We start from the raw sequence: 12,840 nt of genomic DNA on the forward strand, positions 1-12,840 counted from the left end.
TCAAGGCCTTCTCCTAGACCTTTCAGAGATAAATAAAGCACTGTGAACAGTATAAAGAATATGCCCACGGGAGTCAGATAAGAATGGACATAAATTCCCTCTTGAGGCTGGGCACAATGGCTCACGCCTGTAATCCCAGCACTTTGGGAGGCAGAGGTGGGTGGATCACCTGAGGTCAGGAGTTTGAGACCAGCCTGACCAATCTGATGAAACCCCATCTCTACTAAAAGTACAAAAATTAGCTAGGTGTGGAGGTGCATGCCTAAAATTCCAGCTACCCGGTAGGCTGAGGCAGGGGAATCGCTTGAACTGGGGAGCTGGAGGTTGCAGTGGGCTGAGATTGCACTGTTGCACTCCAGCCTGGACAACAAGAGCAAAATTTCTTCTCAACCAATCAGTCCCTCTTGACGTCTCACAACCTGCATGACCTTGAACAAATTCTGTTTCCTCATCAGTATAATGGGAATAATAGCCATTGTACTGCTCCATTCTTACATTGTTATAAACACCCGAGACTGGGTATTTATAAAGAAAAGACGTTTAATTGGCTCATGGTTCTGTAGGCTGTACACAAAGCATAGTACCAGAATCTGTTTCTAGTGAAGCTTCAGGAAGCTTCCAATCATGGCAGAAGGGAGAGTGACTTGGGGGAGATGTGAGTCCCAGACTTTTAAACAACCAAATCTCATGAGAACTAACTGGGTGAGAACTCATTTATCACCAAGGGGATGGTGTTAAACCAATCATGAAGGGTTCACCCCCATGATCCAATCATCTCCCTCCAGACCCCACCTCCAACACTGGGGATTACCTGTCAACATGGGATTTGGAGAGAACACCCACCCAAATCATATCTGCTATTCATGGGGTTAGTGTAAATATTAAATACAGTATAAAATTCAGCTATACCAATGAATGTAATATTATGTGAGATCACTGTATATTAATGTATCCAAAACTATATTTTTATTAATAATAATTATTAAATAAACTTACAAAATGCAACATTTCTTTGACAGCCTTTCTGTGCCAGACCAGACTGTGTTCTAGGTACTTGGGATGTATAAGTAAACAAAACAAACAACTTCCTGCCCAAATACAGCATGCATGACAATAGGGAAAGTATGCAATATACTTTCAATAAGAAAAGTATATATTGTGTTAGGTGGTAGGAAATGTCATGAGAAAACAACTGAGCAAGGATGTAAAATAATGGGATGTGATACTTTCAATAGGGTTATCATGCAGATCTTTTTGAGAAGATGAGCTTTAAGTAATGATTTGAAAAGATTAACAGGTAAAAATAATAATAAAATATCTTCGGGAATAAAAACTCAAAACTGTACATTACCATAAATCAAAGGCTAAATATTTATTCATAGATAGAATGAAGGACATACACTCATCCAGCCTCACAACTTTTCTTTCACAGGGACACAGTGCGAAAACACGGAGCAGCAGTCTGCAGGCTTACTTCACGGCAGCTTAGAGAGAGGAAATGATATGCTCAGTTAATCTTTAATATATAATTTCCTTACTGCTGGGACCTAGCAGAATGTAGTAAATAGTGCCAGAGAAGTACACTCTGGAGCATAATGCCCTTTTAGTAGGATGCCTGGTGTCAGTTTATTTGAGGAAATATGTGGAGAAGAAGCCATTGTGCAACCTGTATAGGGAGGAATCCTACATCTCCAAGCTTATGAGAGTCTAAAAATCCCTTAAACAGCACATATATGAGAGAAAATTGAAAGTAAACATGGGCTCCGGACTTCACTGGATGTAACTAGGGAGCTTTCTTTCATCTTTCGGTTGTCACGTTAAACCACAGTGGGTCCCAGGCTGAATCCTAAACTTGCTGTATGCCAGAAACTGACCTAGGCCGAAGGGAGGGAAAAAAAATTACTAAGCGTATCCCAGGCTTCCAGAGCCTGCCATAGCCCACTTTAAACCTCATACCTCTCTTAGTATTGAAATAGCCAACTACTTTGTTCTACCCATTCCATCCCTCTCACCACTTGAAAAAATAAAATGGCTGAAAGATTTGGTGACCCCTGGGTGAGGGAGAAATTCACAGGCTGTATATTTGCATTCTTTCATCCTGAATATCTGGCTCAACATAACCACTGAAAAGTCAGCTAAGGTGGTACTTCAGAGGCTAAAAGGAACAGGCAGTGCAACACTCAAAATTGATTTGCCCCCTGGGGATCTAACTCTTCTGCAATGCTCATTAAAACTTAACTTAAATTTTTAAAGGGTTTAGAAAACCCTTTTAAAAACATTTTCCAGTGTGACCTCACTCCAACTGACTGTCCTGCTTGGTTAAGCTTACTGTGGAGGGAATGGAATTTTTCTGCTGGGTTGCAAACGATTGCATAGACAAAGGGAATAGTTAAAATGCTTTTACTTGTGATAAAATTGATTGAACAAGCATAGAGGTTCCAAATTTCCCTAATTAAGCTCTGAAATGGCTTCTGCATTCTTTTTTGAAACCAGGGGGAATTCCCTTGAAATGAACAAATATTTCATATGGCTAAGTATTCATTATAATGAACAATAGGGAATGAGCACAGTATCTAATATCAAGAGAAAAACTGTAAAATGAAAAAGGATAGATAAATAAGAAATTAATAATCTAGGATTTTGGCAGCTGGACCAAATTGTCACCTGTTGTTCTGTTTTTCTAATTAGTCTCCCTGTAATTTACTCAGCTGTGCCTATAATTCTCAAGTATGTACAAAGTTAATACAGGAGTTAAAGTTGTTAAGGTCAAGCTAACTCTTTACTTTACTTACAATCATTTGAATAGAAGATAATACTCATTTTTGTAAGAAATTTCGAAGAATAAGAGATTTAGTACTTTCTAAAATAAAAAAGTAAATTCTCTTGCAACAGATTTCTATATTATGTAAGGTACAATTTAGTAGTTTACTGTCTTTTGTTCTTGGTTCCAAAGTGTTGAATTCAGTAGTAATTCAATTCAAATTCTGAAACTTTATTTGCTAATATTAATTCATAGTTTTAAAAAGTGATGCTTAAAGCAAATTAAACAAAGTTTTGTCTAAAAGAAAGTTTCACAATTTGCTCTAAATGGAAATTTACTTGTCCTTCACCTTATTTGTATTTATCATAAAATTATTTTCCAATGTAAAATTGAAATATAGACATTGAATATTGAAAAACCACACATAAATATCTCCCCAAAATATCACTGAAGTATCCAATTTAAATCAAAGAGCGAAACAGCCACTTCTCCCACCTCAAACACACACAGTCACATACACACACACATTCACATACAAATATATTCTATGTGTGTGTGTGATCATTCAAACAATAAACCTGTGACATTCTGGCAGTTTAATTCTTTATTTTAACTGTCCAAAAGCTATAGAATATCTCAAGTTGAGCAGTAGTTGTTTAACCCAGATGCCTATACTTTGACTTTATTTTAAAAACGTATAGTGCTAAGACAAAAAATTGTGTAGTGAGGCACTATTTTTGATAAAGTAGACCTGAAACTTTTCCCAATTTCTGTCAGGACAAAAAATATTTTAGCAGACTAAAACTTATGCTGAAATAAGATGATATATTACAGTTGTCTGCCTCTGAAACAAGGAAGTTAAAGACACATGTTTACGCAAAAGAGATTATCATATTTAACAAATATTCTTAAAACAATAAAAATGGAGGTATCCTAATTTATATCTGATCAAGTTTTTCAGGATGAAAATTAACCTAAAACTGAAAATTAGAGCAGTAACTTTGTGGTGAACAGTTCTTATTTACTATACACCATTTTCTAGAACTTCCTTTCCTTATATTTCAGAATTTTCTACTTTCTATTTCACCAAGTTTGTTCCCTGCAGTTTTGGTAATGCCTGACAGCTGTCATTAACTAAGCACTAATCATTTAAAAGTCAGAAGATTAAAGGTAGAATAGTTTTTCTTTGGGGGTGGGGATACAGTTTTGAATAAGATGACAAACAGAAACAAATTCTGGAAGCCCTGTTTCTCAAAGAACACACAGCTTTTCAAAATTTCTGTCATAGCACCTGTTGGAAGCAAAACTATGTGTAGTTCCAGTTTTCTCAATCAAAGTATACAGAAGATAGAGACCTATGTGAAATAAAGCATCAGGAAGTGTTTGAGCTATAACAAAACTATATTCTTAGCAATTTTCTCTTATTTACATATTTTAAGGACACATAAAATGTCAACTGTAGCAAGAAAAGACCACATTTCAGTTCCTCATATAATTTAGCAAAACATCAGTAAGCACTAGCTTCAAAAACATGGTAATTGTTTCGCTAGCTTTTGTCCCTTTACAGATACACAGGAATAAGGAACAATTCAATTCCAATATATTTGAACGTCTTGACAAATATAGAATATTTGAACATGAGCTGTGTTTGTTTAACCCATATGTGTGACAGTAAAATATGCAACATTAGAAGACGAATGTAGAAACTGGCAGCACAGGGAAATTTGGTCATTAGGTAGCCTTGCAACAATACAAAAGTTCACCGTTTGTCCCATGAATGAGGCACTAATTTTATATGCAGGATTTGTGGGAGAGACTGTCTTTCTGGATCATGACTAAAGACAAGTAACACTTGCTGGGTCAGTGAGAAAATTGTTAGCACTATTGGTGCCACTTCAGAGAATATTAATGTATGGAAATTAAAGAAGTTGGTCTGTCTGAGTCAGTTGAGTACTAGGTTAGAATGCCAATGGATAGAAAAAAAAAATGACCTTCAAACTAAGGAGATAGCTTAAAAAAAATGAGAGCAGGACAGTGGAAGCTGTGAAATAATTATTTACAAGTATTTACTATCACAACAAGAAAACACAAAAGATAATCATCCTAAGAAATCATCTTTAGATAGAAATAGAAAAGTTTTATATCCAATTTTAGCTTCCATTTATTGCAAGAAAAAAACAAATACTGTGGTTTTTCATTGTATAGTTTGGAAAAGCCCACAGTAAAGTATATCTTTAAAAAATTATTAAAATGCCTTTGGCCCTATATCCTATTGTTGCATATATTATCTATCAAGTTCTAATTATTTTTAATTAAAATTAATGGTTCTTTATTAATAATTATACTTTTTTGTTTATGAAATGACTCACAAGTAAGATGTAAGGGTAATTCCTAAAAAAAAAAAATATTAATGGCATAACACAATAATTGCCATATAATTTATCAGAGAAATGTAAATACCACACAAGTAATTCACTCTCTGCCATGCATTTTATGTGGTATTCATCCTTCGTAAAGAAAATACCTGCCTCCATGTTAATAAGGTAAAAGACATGCCAACAAAGGCCCCATATAAAAGAGTTGAAGTGCATCATGACAATGCACTCTTCAACATAAGGCTGTGTATAATTCGGTGCTAATGTGTGTATGAAATCAAATGCATATAGCAATTCTCTCTCTTGTACACTTAGTCAAACGTTAGCTTTGATTGTTCTAATAGTTCTACTTTGGAAGAAGTGACTGGAAGTCGTAAAATGACTTGCTTCAACCTGCATTTCGAACACACTAAGCCACAGATCTTAGCAGAAAAATAATGATAATAAATTAAAATTTACTACAGCTTGTGCATTTTATCCATTACTTAAGAATGAAAGGGATTCCAGGGTGAGCAGGGAGTGGGAATGAAGAGATAGATAGTTTAATATTAGATTTGAAAAAAAGAAAATAGGTGCACTCAGGCTTAATTTTTCATATAATTAAAAAATAAATGTCACATTAAAAAATACATATATCTCTACTAACCTTTGTGAGTATTCTTTCTGTCCAATTCAGCGCTATCCTTACCAGGTAGAATATCCTCTGGGTGCCAGGGCAGTCTGCTAACTTGGAATTCTTCAATTAAGCTTCTTAATTGGACCTACAAGGGCATTGGAATTTAGAATATGAAAGGAATGGACCATTTGGGAATAAAATCTTAAAATAACATTTTACCTAATTATTATTCCTATTGCATTCTGAAAGTTACATTTGGGATACTATTACATCAATCTGCATGGTTTACTAAAACACACTTTAGAGGTACCTGAAAGGCTCTTTATCCTTTAAAGCATCAGTTCAGGGGTTTCCATTTCCCTGGAGATAATTGATGCCAATCCAATGTCACAGAGGAAACAATTTCTTTTTTTACATCAGGTCATGGGTGAATTTAAATGTCATAAGCTGATTTCCCCATTGATCAATTAAGGTGCTGTACTTGACCCACTTTAAAATATATATATGCATAATGCTAACTTTCCAATATAATTTACATAATGAATATATTGTAATACTTTAAATTCTCTGTACTTTTAATATTTTACCTCAATGTATTGTTGAACAGACTGCTTCAGTCTGTTCAGAGAAAATAGTTTGTAAAAATATTTATCAGACTAATATACTTTAATTCTTGAGAAACTCCTCTCTTTATGCTTACGCATCAACGCATAATTGCTAAAGTATATTTTTTATTTCATTATAATCTACCTTTTCTCCAAAATTAATAAAATACAAGTGTTTAATAGTTTCTAAATCATATTTTCTACTGTTATTAAAAACCTTCTACATTTTCAGCATTTCTTATTTTATTTTTGACATTCATAGAAAAGGCAGCACAAATCACAACTTAGATAATAACTGAATAAGATCTATTTCATAAAAAGCAGGATTCTAAAGTCAAGTAGAATTTCTGGAATTAATTATGCACAAAGATATGAGCTATGTTGATCACATAATTTATAGTCTAACTCAGGATATTTTAGGGTGAAAGGGGTGCTAATAATAGGCACACAGTAATGAAAGTTGTAAACCAGGAGAGAACTATGGTCACTTTGGGATAAACAAATGGTTGTGAAGCAAAATATTTGTTTGGTATATGCACAAACATTCAGAGTGAAATCAGCAGTTCAAGAAAACATGAACTGAGAAAAATGAAAAAGTGACAGACTATGGCTTTTTCCAGCTTTTAGGGTTTATGACAGAAACATGAAATCAGGACTTTGTATAACGGATACTGGTGGTGATACTATCTCTTTCCACTCAGTCAATTCATAATATATCCTCATTTTGAAACTATTTTAAAGTAGGGAGGAAATCTTTATCCAATTGTTTCATCTTTCTATTTTTATAATTTTACGGGTGACACTGACAGATAAATGAAGTGTTCATCAACATTTTAATCAAGGTAATCACTATTATGTGTAGATAATAGAAAATTATTTCCATGGGAAACACAATTGTCATAGCATAAATTAATTGTTTATTTAACCCATCCTTCTCTTGAGAAAATGATGGGTCACAATTAATAGAAAAATAATTTTGTATTCAAAACAAATAACCGTAGTTCATAATAATTCACATTGTCTCTTTAAGATGGACTACATAAAACAGTTCCCAAAACATTGCAAATAAAATCTATTGTTTTAAAGAGCATACTTAAAAAAATATTTTACACATCTAATATGATGAAGTTTCCTAGAAATTCATGTGTCTTTTGGCAAAAAACTTTGGTCTCTATCTCATCATGAACATCTAAAAAACAAGTAGAATATTTAATATAAATTATTACAGGCACTGAGGGGGCTTTGGTAATTTCCTGAAACAGAATTTCACTAAAATTTTTGTCAGAACAAAATGAGATTTTGTGGTAATGCATAAAATCTAATGAAATAACTGATATAAAGTAATTCGGTGCTATAGATCTACAACTTACCCCACTATGGTTGGCTGCAGCAAGGCTGTTCATGCAATGCAGCAGACATACTGTCGGGCACGTGCTGTAGTCTGAATCTGATTTCTCTTTCCTACAGGCTGTTGAGTAAAAATGAAAACTCATAATTTCTATCAGAGAAACCAGAGATCAATAAGGAGATCAAGAGTTGCACACCTCTCAAATTGTTCACTCTGTTGAGTGCTGATAACTTACAGTGGAGAAGTGAAACTGAAGTCAAATGCGGCTTTGAAGTACTCAGTTTAACTACACTCAAATGTGATAAATGAGTAGTTCTCATAAGCATAGTACACTGTAGATTATATATATATATATATATATATATATATATATATATATATATGGCTCTGGCCCCCTAAATTCATAATGATTTCCTTTCAAATATCCAAAGGCCAGAATATGATTTTTGACAGATCATATATTTAGGAACTCTTACATTGAATAGTTAATTTTAAGAACAGATATTTCTCTCATTTATGGAGGTAAATTCATCTAATAACTACTAGGGTATGGTTTTTCCAAAGCATATAGTTACACTTGCTTAAAAGAAGCCAGACATGCATTACCAACAAAAATTAACACTCTTGTTATGGCTGATCCTATTCCCATTTGTGGCATTTCTAAGTCTCATTATTATACCACAATTTTTTTTTTGAGTCAAGAATTGTTTTTCATAGGCAGCTTGTCTTCCAATATCTGTAGAAAAAAATTAGGAAAAATATGGTCTTTGCAACATGTTTCATGTTCTAAGCACCAGTGAAATATGTGATGAAAGCAGAGTTAGCGCATGCCACTATAATGGAAACATAAGATTAGTTTGTGAAAGATAAAGCACCCATGTAGTGCAGTGTTCCATGTTTCTTAAATATATTCTAGTCTGTCTACTGAAGTGGGTACTTCAGGGTGTATCCTGACTATAATTTAATCATTTTGGTAAATGAGTACCACTTTTAGTAAATCGGATCATACTCTGCTCTGAATGATTTTTGCAATGTTTTTATTTGCTGTCAGATCCTTTTTGAAAATAAATTTTCCCACTATAGACTAACCCTTAAAGTCCCCATGTTGCTCTACAGGGTTCTTGGTGAAAGAAATATAAACTAATTCACATAGGAGAATTGGCAGTTTATAACATAAAACCATTAGCGTTTGAAACCTTTTGGCTCACTTCTATATAGTAACAAATTTTATAAGTTGTTATAAATCACACTTTTTTCAAATGATTGCAGGAACTGCCATTAATTATTATTTTTGTTTTAGTTTAATTTTCTTTGCCTTCAATTTTGGAAAATTTCAAACATACAAAAAGATAAAAAATGGGACAAACCCACATATCCCTACTATGTAATATCAATTATTTTCAATGTATGATGAATTTATATATATGTATATATATGTATATATGTGTATATATATGTGTATATATACATATATATACACATATATATACACATATATACATATATATACATATATATATATTTTTTTTGAGACGGAGTTTCACTCTTGTTACCCAGGCTGAAGTGCAATGGCGCAATCTCGGCTCACAGTAACCTCCGCCTCCTGGGTTCAGGCAATTCTCCTGCCTCAGCCTCCTGAGTAGCTGGAATTACAGGCACGCACCACCATGCCCAGCTAATTTTTTGTATTTTTAGTAGACAAGAGGTTTCCATGTGTCTACGAGACCACCATGTTGACCAGGATGGTCTCGATCTCCTGACCTTGTGACCCACCCGCCTTGGGCTCCCAAAGTGCTGGGATTACAGGCGTGAGCCACCGCGCCAGGAGCAGAATTTATATTTTTGATATGCTTATCTACCTGTCACATCCCTGATTATATTTCTGAATATATTATATTTCTAAGGAAATTATGAACAACATATAATTTTATTCATATCTATCTAGATATGTAGATAGATATGTATATATGTATGGGTAAATACATGTATATAGTTTATATATATATATATATAATATGGACTGAATATATATACAGACTAAAAGGTTCATATATATGGGTTTCTTTTTTTAAGACATTACTACAACATGATTACTTTTTAAAAAGATTACAATGATTTCTTAATGCTAACAAATCTCTATTGTTCATTTTTAAATTTTTTACTACATACTGACAAATTACAGTTATATATACTTATGGGATACAAATTGTGTTATGATTTTTTAATACAATGTGGAAAAATTAAATCAAGTTAATCAACATATACATAACCTCAAATATTTAACATTTTTGCAGTGAGAACATTAGACATGCACTCTCTTAGTGACATTATTTATAAAATGTATATTACTTAAATTCCTTCCCATAAATGTCTTAATTTTCATTTTTTTCTTAAATAAAAGTCCAGATAAGGTGCATGCATTATTACTGGTTGATATGGTTGATATGTACTTCTTAAGTCTCTTCGCTCTCTTGCTCTCTCCCTCTCCCTTTTCCTCTTTCTCTGCTTTGCATTTATTTGTTGAAGAAACCAGATCCTTGTGTATCCAGTTTCCCATAGTACGGATTTTGCTGACAGCATCCTGTGGTACCTTAACACATTTCTCTACTCAGTTGATACTAGCTGATATTACCAAATAGCTGAAATTAATTATCAGGAGGAATATGCAGAAAATATTTGCAACATTTTTAATCCATACAGCAGCTAAATTGGCAAGTGTAGTAAGGATGGCTTTTCAATACCTAATATAACAGTGAAGTGTGAGTGGACCAAAAGTTTCAAATATATCAAAGAACTGGTAATGAAAGACAACTTTTGCTGGTAGGTCAACGATTGAACACCCCACAAGTTATTAGTGATTGAAAGAAATTGCTGCTCACCAGTTCTGTAAAATGCATTGTTTCTTTCCATATATACTATTCTTGGCTCAATCTCAGAGAATAACCACAAGCATGCTCACTTTACATTTTATTCTTTCTTAAAGACCCTGACAGCATTAAGTGAAGCAAAACAATTCTCTTAGCTAGGCGAAATAAATGGGTTCATCTCTTGCTTTCCAGAGTATTTGTTTACAAAGAAAGTTGTCACTCTAGAGATAGGGCATAAATGATTCAGACATTCAATCAGTAGTTTACAGAATTTCTAAGGGAACAAAATCACTTAATATGCATTGTTTTAAAATTACAATCTCGAGAGTGTCTATTAACTAAGGATTTGGCAAACATTAAGTTATAAAATACATATGATTGGAAAATGGTGAAGATTTGAAGTCAGATGAGCAATGGAAAATTTAGGCTGGGTATTTAAGGAAACTGCCTATTAGCAAGAACTGTTAGATAATGGAATGGTACTTTTCTTAAGCTCCATAAATTCAAAAGTAAATTGGAAAACATATTGTAAGAAAATGTTCTATCCCACCAGGGGAATAAATGAAATGGTCTTTTCATCTTCTTTTTCTAGAAGCTGGCTTGCAAATCAGATGTTTAAATTTTACCTACCCAAACTATGAACAGGGTAAGCATAGTCTGAGTTTCATTGGGAAAAGTTCCATTTCCAGATCCTGGGCCAAAAGCTGAATAATACCAACATGGAAATTTGGAGCAAAATCAATTGTTAAAGTCAGATTATGAGACTTTAACTGCTATTCCAAAACTACTTATACAGCCCTTCTTTGTTATTTCCACTTGCCAGATCAACACCCAAGAGTCATTTTGATATTAAAAAAAATAAATAAAAGTTCCAGTTACACATCCAACTGCTGATTTATAAAGCAAAAGGCAACCTGCTTTAAAACCCAGTTTGCCTGAGGGATATATAGATGAAAGAATTTTAGCTTACTGTTTAAGGGCTAATATTCCCACATTTCCATATCCCATTTAGGGCGGGTGGACTTTAGCGCTTCAGCTTAAGTGGTATCACTTTATATAAGGTGCTTGAGTGGAGTAGGCAGCAAGCTGGAATGGGATAATAAATGGCAGAGAGGCAAAGAGGCTGCTGCTGCAGGTAGCCCCCTATGCCAGTTGCCAAAGGAAAAATGGCTGTGAAAAGCGGGCACATTTATTTCCATGAACAAAAGATGAGAATTTAATAGTAAAACAGTAAATCGAGTGTCTGTCCTTTTACCTCTTACTAGAATTTCTTTGTTGTCCTTTGCATGGGGAAGGTTAACAGCTCAACCTAATTCTTCGCGCCAAGGAACTTTACAGGCTGTCATTTGGTTAAAGTCTAATGGGTCTTCAGGGATTTGATAACTGAATACTGTGCTCACTGGAGCAGACTGCACCACAGAGGGCCTGGAAAAGAATGTTTGAGTTGGAGAGAAGGTGCTGCTGCTCCGACTGCTTTTCCACCTGCAAAAACAGAACCTTTGGGGACAGTAGCACTGTAGTTAACAGGAGGCGAGATTCAATCACCCGGGATCCTAGGAATGAGAAAGGTGTTAAAGTAGCCAGCTCTTCTGTTTTGCCAAGGATTTTCCGGCCTTGCTGTTTTTGGCAAAATTTTGAAATATCCCACTTCTCTCACTCTGAGCTTTTCCCTTTCCATTTCTCAGAGATGGTTTTGTATACTGGGATGACTAGTCCAAACAGAAAGAATTTTAAGAGGATGTGAGATTCACACTCTTTGGTTCCCCACATGCCTCCGAACAGCGTTTGGCTGCTGCAGAGAGTTGAGGGAGGGACCCAGAAGCAATAAAAGGATCAGGTTGCCAACCACCTCAACCTCAATATTGGAAAGGGAACTCCTAAAACCCCTAGCTGACTAAATCAGATGGAAAATTTCAAGACATTACCAACTGAAAATGCTGCAGCTTTCACTCAGCAGAATTTGAAAGCCCAGTTCATATTTAACCAGGGAGAATTGGTACAAAGCTCCTGATGAGAACACCTTATAACTATTTCTTTCCCAAAATTTCCAGCAAAAATCTATCATCTGCACTAACTTGTTGTGATACAGTGACATAAATCCTTTGACCCCCAAACCTAATGTTCCAAAAATGTGAGTTGTGATTATAAAGCAAACATACAATTTAATTTCTTTTTTCTTGTTTCATTTTAGAAGTTTTTATTTCAACAAAATATGTATAACATAAAATATGAAATTTTAACAGTTTTAAGTATCCAATTCAGTGGCAT

The 12,840-nt window shown here is 34.2% G+C and overlaps 1 long non-coding RNA gene across 2 annotated transcripts in view; it reads right to left on the reverse strand.

The window, feature by feature from the left end:
* Window positions 1-268: 268 nt before the first annotated feature.
* Window positions 269-12,840, reverse strand: part of LOC141580654 (uncharacterized) — a 563,177-nt gene continuing 550,605 nt past the window's right edge. For both annotated transcript variants that reach the window (XR_012512938.1, XR_012512939.1), the window contains exons 5-6: window positions 7,728-7,825; window positions 269-5,897 (exon numbers count right to left, since the gene is read on the reverse strand). This is a non-coding gene — a long non-coding RNA (uncharacterized LOC141580654). The remainder of the gene's footprint in view (window positions 5,898-7,727; window positions 7,826-12,840) is intronic.

Source organism: Saimiri boliviensis, chromosome 1 (genome assembly GCF_048565385.1).
Source record: "Saimiri boliviensis isolate mSaiBol1 chromosome 1, mSaiBol1.pri, whole genome shotgun sequence".
NCBI classification, from domain to species: Eukaryota; Metazoa; Chordata; class Mammalia; order Primates; family Cebidae; genus Saimiri; species Saimiri boliviensis.